The sequence below is a fragment of the Alligator mississippiensis genome, chromosome 2 (genome assembly GCF_030867095.1).
Source record: "Alligator mississippiensis isolate rAllMis1 chromosome 2, rAllMis1, whole genome shotgun sequence".
NCBI classification, from domain to species: Eukaryota; Metazoa; Chordata; order Crocodylia; family Alligatoridae; genus Alligator; species Alligator mississippiensis.
The window spans coordinates 62,126,204-62,138,315 of NC_081825.1; the positions used below are offsets into that span (position 1 = coordinate 62,126,204).

Sequence of the window (12,112 nt, forward strand, 5' to 3'; positions counted from 1 at the left end):
AAACAATTATAGTAGTAGTTGACTGCTTCTTCTCAGAGGGCTACACTTATATAAACAGTCTCTAAAAGCATCAATAGAAACAAATAACATAACATATTATGAAATACATTCAAATATCTTATTCATTTTTATTGAAATATTATAGACCATACTTCTAAAAGAGCCACAACTCTTTTGCCTCTCAAAAATGTTGATGTTCAAGAGTATCTAATCATTTCACTCCCCGGTAAAAGTTTTTTACTAAAATGCTGAATTCTATAGCATGGAATTATTTGTGTACACAATTTTTTGGGAGCTAAAAAGGCCAATAATGTTTTTCTAATATAACATCTATTTTGTGAATTCTTTATTCATTGTAGATCAATATATGAGCACATGCTGCAATGTTGTCTTTCTAGCCAATGGAAAAAAGTAGATTAATGTCATTTACCTAAAATCTTACTATACTATGTAACCTGCTCTGCTATAGGAGTAACATGGGACCATCCCTCAAGTACGTACCCCGACAATGCTGATACTCTGATTCCATGTGATTAAGGTGTTCAAAATTTGCCTCCTCACTCCTGTATTATTACGAATATTCTTTGCAACACTTATTTCAAGGGGGGGAGGAGGTAGGGGGCACTTCACTTGCAAATCAAAACTTATCTTTTAATTTCTTTGAAGATTTTTCCTAGCATACAATGAACATATAAATGGAACCAGGACAGTTACAATTAAAATAGAGAATATTCTTTCTGAGCAAAAAAGAACCTTTTTATAACTTCTGCAACTTTTTCAGATAAATTTATATTTGGCTTTTCTCAAATTCTGAATTAAACATTTTGAATACTGCTGTATTAAGCCAAGTTCAATGATTAGGTTTCATTTGGTTATTAAAATATAGACGGCAGACTAACTAGAAAAGATTTGTCACAAAACTGAAATTGAGTAGCCACAATGATCTATCTTAAGAATTAAAAAAAAAACCCTCTTCCTAAGTGAAATCAAGGACAGCTAGTCACTTTGTATTACAGTTGCTATTAGCCCATAAAACCATCACAGTCAAAATGGCAAAACTCATCTTTTTCCTCTTATTTTGTCACTTGTGTTGAGTACCTTTACATTACAGTGAGGTCCACAAAAACACATTGGTTAAGCTTTTTTTCAGAAGTTGATCAGCACCACACACAATTAGCCCTTTTTGACATAGCGTTCTGTTGTTGCCTTTCAAACATTTAGCTTGTTCCAGGGGCTACTGTGAAATGTTAAATACTTGCAGGGTCAAGGCTGGAAAAGGCGCTTGATGCTAAAGGGAATGTAGCGTATTCTTGCAAAAGCATCAAGGCTAGAGATCTCCTGGGATATCAGGTCCCCACTCATATTCCACAAGAGTCATGCTGAGCTTCTCTCTTAGCATATTTCTCCTGAGCCTTTAATTCCACCTTAGCTGTCCATTATGGCTATGCAGTTCTCACTTTGAGTCCTAGATGGAGAAGGTACTGTCAATAGAGACAGCAGTAATTTCTACATTAATTCTCCCCAGAAATCCATGGATCTTGAGGGGAATACATAACTGCCTTTCACTTACTGCCAGTCTTGCTTTACCTTGTTCACCATACCTTAAAAACACAAAAGAACCATGTAGGTGTTTGAACCGAAGGTCTTCTTCTGTTTTATAGAGTTGGGAATACTTGGAGTATGGCTGCCAATGCCCTGACAAGGTGAGATTTGAACCCCTGCTGGAGTCATTTTTGCACCTTTGCTCTCCTTTTGGTCATATAATAAGAAACTTCAAGCCCCTTATTCTGAAACTATATTCAGTAAAAATCCAGTTAAATGTTCTCATGCTTATCCCCAACATATTTGAAAAGATGACTCATGTTTAGTTACCTAATTGGCCAATAACTATGGAGTTTTAATGATGCACAGAAGCAGGAAAAAATATCTCTCATATTACTTCGGTGTAACAACTGTCATTATGGAAATACAGAAAGATAAAAGGGAATATTTATCATATAGTACACTATCGAATATGCTTTCCAGTGTTCATGACACTTTAATCATTTAGTCATTCACTTTATATAAACTAAATGGTACATACATTTATGCTGTATCCATTTTATGCAATATCCTGAATTCTCTCTGAAATACTTCACAAATCATCTTTATAACTTTGAACTGCTAAATGTCACCAGAAATATTTTTTAAAAGTTATGAGATTCATATTTCTTCAAAACTGTGATCACTTGACATTTACTGAATCTTACCTTTCTTCCTTTTTAAATAACATATCACATAGAAAACAATTTATCCAGGTGCATTAAGTTATTTTTAATTCTGCTATTTTGGTTGATGGAACCTACAGACCTGTTAGGGAATATGCCCTGAAATTTTACATTTAGAATTTACACTTTAAAGAATATTTTAAAGATTTTTTCAACATCTAACATATGGACTGAAGCTAAGCTCTTGCGAAGAGCTGTAGAAACCAAGACCAAGTGATATAACCTACCCAAAGCTTTGCTTCACTGCATCAGTACTAAGGGAAAAAAGCCACTGTAGCTCTAGATGCCCTCCTTAATGGCAAATGAGGTGAAAAAAGAAATCATTCACACTTCTAGTTTTCATATTTTATGGACATTAAAAAATATGCAAGTAAGACCAGGCAGTTCTATTTATATTACAGTGCAAATAAACAGGGTTCAGCATATCATTTATATTTTTTAAAGACAGAAATAAAGTGCACAAGCAGATTTTGTTTTAGACCTGGAATATTTTGATAAACATAGCTAGCATACAGTCTACCACTTACTGTGAATATTTTACCTCCAGTGTTACTGCTGAGATCCAGAACGTAGAAAGCTCCAATGCAGCTTACTGACATTCAGCTTAACCAGTTACAGAAAACTTCCTCATTTTTCAAATCATCTTTATTTTTGTTGTTTATAAAACCTCTAAGATCCCAAGACTTCCGTAACTACATGAAGAGAGGGTGGACCTCGGACATTACCTCCATAAAAAAAAAGGTCATTAAAGAAAAAAAAAAAGATTAGTTCCCAGTTAGTTTCTGCTAGCACAGAAGTTCAGATTTCGTTGCTGAGATCATTGCTCTATTCTAAGCAGTTTTGCTCAATGTGTGATTCTAACAAAAACACCCTCTGCAGCTGGAGGGAGCCTTAACTAAGCAGAATTCTGTCAAGCCTTTCCCAGTGACTTGTGTCTACTAAATTCAGACTGATGTTTTGTGAAAGGGGCCTCAACAACCAGGCCCAGATTGCCTGAAAAGTATTTCCTGCCTTTGAGTAGCGTGTGTGTGTGTGTGTGTGTGCGTGCGCGCATGTGTGTGTGGGTGTGTGCGCGTGTGCGAGTGAGCAAGAGAGAGAGCAAGAGAGAGACTGCATAGTGGAGGGAAAAAAGAAAAAAAAAGACAACAAATAGTGTTTCAAGATCTGTGATTTAGCAGACATCAGAGACAACTCAAACTATTTAGGAGATTTATGATGTCGTTACATAATTTAAAAGTATGGCTGATTTACCAAAAATATTCTGCAAGAATATACCATGCATATGAAACTGAACTACCATCCTCAAAGACAGGAGAATGTCTTTGAATGTTCCTTTGCTCTTTTGCACTTCAGAGCAAGAAATGAGCAAAGAGCAAGTTGGCTTACATATAATAATACATCACATTTACATTCCCAGTGCACTTTGAAACATGAAACACACAGAATTCTATAGATATAGTTCATAGTGAAAACATATTTTTACTGATGAAATTCAGTTGGATCATGAGACATTAATGTCATTACAGTTTAAAAGTTCTTATAGCACAGGCAGTGGTACATGCTGCTTTACCTCTATTGAGAATCCTCCAGTGTCACACAAATCCAGCTTTGCAAAAGGACAGACTCCATCTTGATCATATTAGAATTTTGCTGACATAAAACAGTTGTAACTACTTTCCAGTTTGACAGGGTGCCTGAATCACGTCTCTAGAACAGTCCACAGCATCTACATCCTACGTTCTACACAAGTTTTGTGAAACTATCATCTGTTTATCTTTTCTGCTTTCTTCTGCCTCCTCTGAATGATTTCCTCTTAGTTGCTCCAGCCTGGGAACTTGGATTACCATTTGGTTTTGATTAAAACCAGACAGACAGCTCTGTAGAAGTTGGAGAGTAAGCTAATGGAAATCACCAGTATGGCTTTAATTTGTGTATCAATTAATAATAAATGTTAACTATTCACACGACACACATTACTAACACTCAAACCCACACCCCCACACAACATTAAGCCTGTAGGGGTCATTTTTAGGCAGAATAATGGAAATATTCCCACATCATTTAGTACGGTTAAGCAAGGCACATGGGAAGGATGCTCTTGTGTGTCACCAAACTACAGGATGGACCCAAACTAACTTCTTTTTTTCTTTGTTTATTAAAAAGGGAAGGAAGGGTTTTTGCTGAGTTTAATTATATAAGTTGCACAGCATTTTCTTTTTGTTCATCCATTTATCGCATGCTAAAAAACATTTTATAGTTATTTAAGACTAAGGGTAAGTACAGACACTCGAAAAGTTCAAGGTGGAATCAAGTGGTTTTCTGTAAGCGGTGTAGTTTAAATCAGCAATGAACGGAACACACATTCACCTTTTGGTGGGGGGCAAATCTTAGATGCTTTCTGCCATTTTTAAACCAGTCTGTGTGCCAAACGTCTGTTCTGTTATGGGTATAGACTGGTTTCCAACCACTTATACTGGTAAAAGTGTAGTGTCTGTACCTGACTTAAATGAATTGGGTTCTTACTGATCCAATTAATTGTAGTGTTTGGTGTCCTGTAGATGCAAGAAAAAGTGCAAAGTCATGGAGATAACTTCCAACTTAAATCATAAAACAAACTACCTGCTTTACTCACAGTAGTATCTGAACAACTAGGGAAAATTCTGTTTTTGGCTTCACTTTGTGGTTCTCTAAAATTTAGAACAAGGTATGTACTGATAGAACAATGGCAGACATTGTACCTAGCAGTTGATCCATTAACTTTCTTAAGAAATTCTGCAAGGCTACTCTTTTTAGGATGAATCTCCAACTGGCATTTGTGCAACAAAAGATGGTGGATTCTGCCAAATGTATAAAGTTGTTCTCAGCTATCACCTAATATGGACCTATCTGGCCCTAATTTACTAAGCCTTAGATCCTCAACATGTGGAAAGTTTTGTGTTAAATTTTGCAAAATGTGGTCTTCATTCCTATGAGTGTAATTTTATATGTGCATTTTCAAGCCCTGAAATTGTGGTATTAAGTCTTGAATCTGGGCTTGCAAAGTTATACATGCACAAATGGAGGCTGGACTAAAGCCTCTTTTTAAAAGTTGATCCATTATTGTCAGCAGATGTTGTGCATGTGGAGAAAGGCATGCATAACTTAAGGTTGAATAACTAATTCACCTAATCAGGTTCCCCATTACTATGAAGATGAAGATCTTAGAAATATATAAAATGAAACAATAATAATACTCAGATGTGAATTAAATACACTGCAATCTTGCAACTTGTAAATGTAACTATTTCAGCTAAATTGTTTATTCAAAGGCAAACTCTAGCACTAAAGCACAATACACTGGGGTGATACTTAATATTTTTCTGGAGGATTTTCATTTTATAGTTCAATGAATGAATGATGAGAAAGACTTATGCTAAAACCAAAATTTCTGTTTTGCAGAAAATCCATTATTTTGAAATTTGCTTAGTTCTGAATGAGAGTGAAAACAAAGACATTTCAAATGCCCTGCATTTATTCTTTACTGTTTAATTATAATTTTCAAAATGAAAAAAACAAAATATTCTCCCTCAGAAAGGTTGCAAGATAGAATTTCAGCCTAATCAAAATATTTTTTCTCAATTTCTTTTCCTAAGGCAAAATTTTGTCAGAAGTCAAGATATTCCATTGGGAGGTTTCACATTCAATAAACTATTATTTTTCCATGGAAACATGTTCTTTTTGTTTTTCAGTACTATATACATGTAAATACGCTATATAAAAATTGTACGATTTCATACATAAGGAGAAAGTAAATATGTGGAAATATATTACAACAGCATTAATATATACTAACTACTAAACAGTAACAATGTCGCTGTACAGCAACATGTTGTCATGCCCTATGTATACTACTTATAACTGTGAATGTATAGTTTTACATAAAGCATCTTAGCAAATACTAATACTTTTGTAGGTAGTTAGAGTCTAGGCCTGCTATTCAGCCATACCCATGCTAATGTACAGAGAAGGCAATATAAACTCTCTCCTACATGTTATTATTTAATATGACTCTATCACATAAAGTTAACTTACTTGCTCTTCAACTCACTTGCAACAAGAATATATAGATGGCACAATCCTTCAAAATAACAGACTACATTTTTTTAAATTCAACTTTTTTAAAGGTCTGTTTTACATTTTAAACTGTGAGATATGCCTGGAAGGTGGACTCAAAGAATTTTATATATCTAATAACTAGTCCTTTTTTAAAATATTTCCAGTCCTGGTTGTATCAAATCAGGGTAAAGTGTCCACATCATGAAAGCTACCTGTTGGCACTTTTAGTCCTTGGAGGATGAAGTACAGCTCATCCCTAGATGCTATCTTTCTTGGTTACATTTAAGGCCCATCATCAACTTGCACTGCTAATGTCTATGATACCCATTCCACAAATAACCCAAAAGTATTTTCAAAATTGCCAGTCCAGCACCCCTTTTTGAGAGCTAAGTAATATAAACAAACCCTTCTAATATGTATACAAGTCACCTAAATTCTGGTTAGGTAACTTTGGATAAAGTATTTTGGATAAACGACTTTTCAGTACTAAGATGCTATATTTTTATTATCGTTATGTTTATTCACAAAGTATTGTGTAGGACATTAATCATTAAATTTTGGAAATAGTTTAAAAATAGAAATATCTTATGGAGGATTTCAGAAATAAATAAAATGTGGGTAGAATTCTTTGGTATCACTTGTGAGCTATTAAAGTTATTCACGTGGGGCTGTAATAAAAGAAGAATGATTTTAGAAAGGTCAGAAGACTATGTAGACTAACTGGCTCAGTAGCTACTCTACCTTGGAGCCTCTAAGGAGAAAGCAAGTGCTATGTGATTACACAAAAATAATATTTTGGATCTCTCAGAGGGGCTGAAATGTCAAACGCAAAGCCACTGCTTTTATGTTAGGGGTAAATACAACATGCATAACCTCTCAAACAGCAGACATCAAATTTAGAGATAGTATATCAAGAGATCCGGTAACCACATGAGTTGTCATTTTGATATGCACTGCAACAGCAAAAGCCACATGATATTAACAACATCAGGTATTATTGTATCCATGCAGAAGCCAGAACATATATATAAGCAAATAACTGATGAGTCTCTTCTTATAAAAACAATTGCAAGAAATATTATTCCTCATAAATGAGAGTTAGGATTGGAAATGCAACAGTTTGGTATTTTATCTGTAATCATTTTCCAAAGCAACACCATTCTTTCCTGTTTTTGTCTAACTTTCACAATACTAGTGTAAACTGAATGCATTCTGTGTAACAGTATAGAGAGAGAGGCTAGTAAGATGCTAAAAAAAACAAACAGAAATCTGGTTAATATGGTTAGCTGACATGATCCAATAAAAAAGCTTCAAAAACAGACTGGAATTCAAGACCAGCAGGAACAGTCTAGTAATTGATAACTGGATATACAAATTTATAGAAATCAAATCCAAAGATCTCAAAGCCCTCTATCGTCCTTTAGAGATACTACTGTTCTCTCTGGAGTCACAGACTTAACAGATAACAATAAGTATAATAGCTCATGCAAAATAACTTCTTGTGATCTTCTGCATTTGCCTCAAATTTGATATTATACTTTCTCAAATAATAACATTTGAATTGAGACCCTTCATCACCCTTCAACAGACTATGAGCTTTATTTGGAAAATGTTACTGTGGACTCCTAAAACTGAATTAATCTAACTACATATTATATATGGGAATATGGTGCCTGTAAAGTAACATGGAATTTTCCCTACAATTTGTTATATTACAAAGATGCTTGGAAATTATTTACATATATCCTGTTAAATATGATTACTACATCCTAGTGGAGACAAAGTAATACCTAGAAACCAGACTTAATATACAAACATCTGTTTGTAATATGCAGCTGCAAACTATAGGGCTAAGTACAGACAGTCAAAAAGCCTGAGACTGAATCGATTCAGACATTTGATTCAGGAAATGCAGCTACATGCCTGCAGTGGCTCAGGGGGTGCTAGAGCATGGCTTGCTGGCTGTGTGTTCAATTCCTCTTCCGGCTGCCCCCAAGGTCTCTGCAGCAGGATTCTGCAGGGCTGTTCATAGTTTCCCCGTCCTGCTTCCAGGTGTTTCTGAGGATTTTAATTCACAGTAATAGCCAGCAGTAAGTTTGAGCCGGGGAAGGGGTGTTTAGCACCCCTTCCTGGCCCCAGCCCCCAGCCGGAGTTTGCCTGTGGGGGCAGTCCCTCCCCTGTAGACTGGGCTGCATCCCCCAGTTGGGCTTGCCCCCACCCCCTCTTGTCAGCCAACCCTCACTGCTCCAGCTAGGGAGCAGAGGGGCGAGGCCAACCCTGCCCTCTGGAGCAGACAGCACAGTCCAACCCAGGGCTGGAAAGCTTGGAATGCTGGGGAACTGTGATTTAACTTGAACCAGAAAGGGGTCTGGGATGAAAGTTTCATAAACCAGTTTGACCCAAATCAGTTAAGTCTGATATACTACATTCAACCAGGTTTATCTTAAACCAGTTTCAGCCATTTTGAAACTGGCTTATGTGCACTGAGCTTCTGTTCTGTTACAGGTTCTAATCAGTTTCTGATCACTTAAACTGGTTTATGTGTAGCTTCTCTCCCTAGCCTAGGAGATGTGTCATTGAGTTTAAAACTCTATCCAATGCAATTGCTTTGTACATGCAGTAGACATGGTACACCCTGCTTGAGATTGCTTTATTCACGGAAACCTGAAATATTTCCTGTTGAATTCACCATGCTACTATAAAAGTTTGACTTTAATATAGCCTAATAAGTTTTTATTTTATCTGATTTTTAGGGAGAAATCTGATATACTCATGTACTAGTTTAATTTATATTGCTAACCCAGACAGTCACATTTCAGGCCTAAATTCTATTGCCCTTACTTATTTTTTCTTAGTTCTTTTTCATGTCAGTGAGAAATTGTTTAAATAACCTAACTGTGAATGGTTGCTTAATCCTGAATAACTGTTGACAGTAAGCAAAGTTTTAATTTCTTTTAGTGGAAAAATTCCCCACATATGGCTGATCTTGTCTTCAACAATGATCTGATCTTGCTGTCATGCTAGATTTCTTACAGCATACCCACTGAGATGATAATGCTTATACATGAAGAAATAGAGTGAATTAAGTAGCAGTCCTGAAATCTTCCCTTTCATTTCTTCTGATGAACATGAGGGTTCAGCTATCTCATTTTTGTTTCATCCCGCCCTACCCTCATTATTGGACAACAGAATATGCACATCCCTAAGAGATTTCTTTGTAATGATTTGGCACTTAGAGAATGGTTAAAATAAAATCAATCTATGTGAAGAGGTTCTGTTTTGTGGCAACTTTCAAGATTTCAAAGTTTGTTTGTGTTTCATGCTTCAATGAGAACATGCATATTTTATATTTAATCAAAATACATTTTTGACAAAGTGAAACATTTTAGTTTCAACAAAGTCTGCCAAGAAAGGATGCCAGTGCAAGAGAGATACAAGAGATGCTTACATGCTATAGCAGTGCTATTCAAACCTTTTCATAAAAATAATTTGAAATGACATATATATTCTGTTAGAATATATATATATATATATATATATATATATATAGTAATCATGTGTTTACAATTGAGAATCTTTGGTTCTGACCCTCCAAAGACTAAATGGTATAAAAAAATAATAGTATATATAGAAACAGTTCCACTGAGATCAATATTACTTTTCAAGGTAAGCATGTGCTTAAATACTTACCAATTCTTAGTGATTTTTTAAAGAATATTTTCATTGAGCTATCAATAAACTTCAAGAAAATTTAATACATTTTTAAAAAAAACACATGTTTGTAACAGAAGATAAGCTCTGAAATACAAAACTTCTCATGAGAAGTGGGATGCTGGCCAAGCATAACAGACCACAGATGGATTAACATTCATTAGAAGAATGAAGAGACTTCCAAGCTATGTAGAAGGGAAAACACACTCTGTACAAAGTTATTGAATTATTTTTAATAATATTTGTGTGCTTACCTGTTAAAGGGTCACAGACTCTGACCTGAATAATATATACAGGATATTTCTATTTTAATATGTTCAATATATTTAGAATGTGTTTGCTGGAGTTAGCTGTAATCCCTCTGGTTCCAATTATTTTTTTCCAGACAAATCTCACACTTTAACAAAACCTAAGTATCAAAAGGAGATAGGTTGAATTTATGTATAATCACGGATGGATCCAGGTAGGGTGCAATGGTGCAGTTGCATTCCATTTGACTCCTGTGCCACCAACATTTAAAACCAACTGCCTGGCAGTGGCAGCAGCCTTTCTAGTTGGGACATGCCAAGGGTGCCACTTGACTTCATAGCTCATTATAATCTACCTGATCCCTTCTAAACTCTTCATCCTGCAGGTGTACCATGACACTCTCTTTTTTAATGGTCTTTATGTTCTACAAAACAAATTACCCTTTGTTTTGCAATTCTGCTGTCTGTTAGTTGCTTCTGGTTATGAAGTTCCTGTTTCACAGCTCTGCAGATTGTTTTTAACATATTCCAATGATGTTATATTTGTTTCTGCTTCAATCTTAAACTGAATAATACTCGTATATCAGTAAAACTTCTAGTTTACTTTTAACTGGAGAAAAATGTGTTGTTTCATATGTGATGCTGCACCTCACCATCTGCACCCTGTTTTTCAAAAGTTTAGATCCTGTCTCGTGTACAATCAATACTATAATCTTTGAGAACCATGATGAAGTATTTAGTAACTAAACTTTACAAATGCATCTTTTCTTAAAAGAATAGTACTACTTCTTGAATGGCTCAAGGTTTTGTAATAACTACAGTTTAGCTCTCCTTAGGTGTTCTCTTCCACCTCAATTTTTAAAGCATAGATTTTTCCTTTTGCATTGAGTTCTGAAGCAAATTAATGGCACTAATCTGGAGAGCACATAGTGCTCCAAATCTGTCTTCAGGGGGACATGTAGGATCAGAATCCTAATAAAATATCATACTTAATTAAGGATCCATGGATGACACTTATATAATAATAATGGACACTGAAATTAAAGATATACCATGATCCAGGAGAACTGAGAGAGAAAAACTGGTTCAAATCTCACTGGAATATCATATTACAGATTTTGGCTTTGCTTCCATCTATTTTTAATTAATCAATGCATCTGTCATAACTTGGCAAGAAACTCAGAAATACTGTATATTATTAAACCATCTTACATTTCCTGTTTGAAGACTGTACTTCTCCCACATTACGGATGTCCTTGGAGCAATTACTCATCTCATTGTGAAATCAACCCTCTCTTTGGACTCTTCTAATGCTAAGCAAAAGTAAAGGATACTAGTTATTTGTAAGTAACCTTTTCCACAGTTTTCTAACACATTGTCAAGCTGTTGTTGTTGCAATATAACTTTCAAGAAAGAAGTGTGGTAATATGGATATAGATGACAGTATCCTTTTCTGTTGAACACGGGTGCTGATACAGCAAGATACTTAGATACATGATAACCATTACACATAGGTAGGGACCTATCAAATTCACACGCCCTGGTGGCGGATTACATAGCTGTAGCACAACCAGGGCCCCTGATTTCACGGCCCTATCTCAGCTGGGACCACCATTTTTAAAGGCAGAGCAAAGTGCCCCCCACACCTCTGATTGGCTAAGGGATGCCACAAGTCCTACCTCTTCCAGGCATTGATTGAATGCTTCAACCCCCAGCATGCATGCTAGAGAATGGCACATGAGGCCATTTTACTTGTTATGCCATATCTGGCTGGGCTTTGGGCAGCTGCCA

At 35.6% G+C, this 12,112-nt stretch overlaps 1 protein-coding gene across 2 annotated transcripts in view; it reads right to left on the bottom strand.

Moving 5' to 3' along the window:
• DLC1 (DLC1 Rho GTPase activating protein) overlaps positions 1-3,200 on the bottom strand; it is a 426,468-nt gene extending 423,268 nt beyond the window's left edge. The window contains exon 1 of one of the 2 annotated variants that reach the window (XM_019481280.2): positions 2,809-3,200. The gene's annotated coding sequence lies outside the window, so the exon portion shown is untranslated. Of the gene's footprint in view, positions 1-2,794 lie in introns of both variants that reach the window. The other variant, XM_019481279.2, reaches the window with a different exon arrangement.
• Between the last annotated feature and the right edge of the window lie 8,912 nt (positions 3,201-12,112).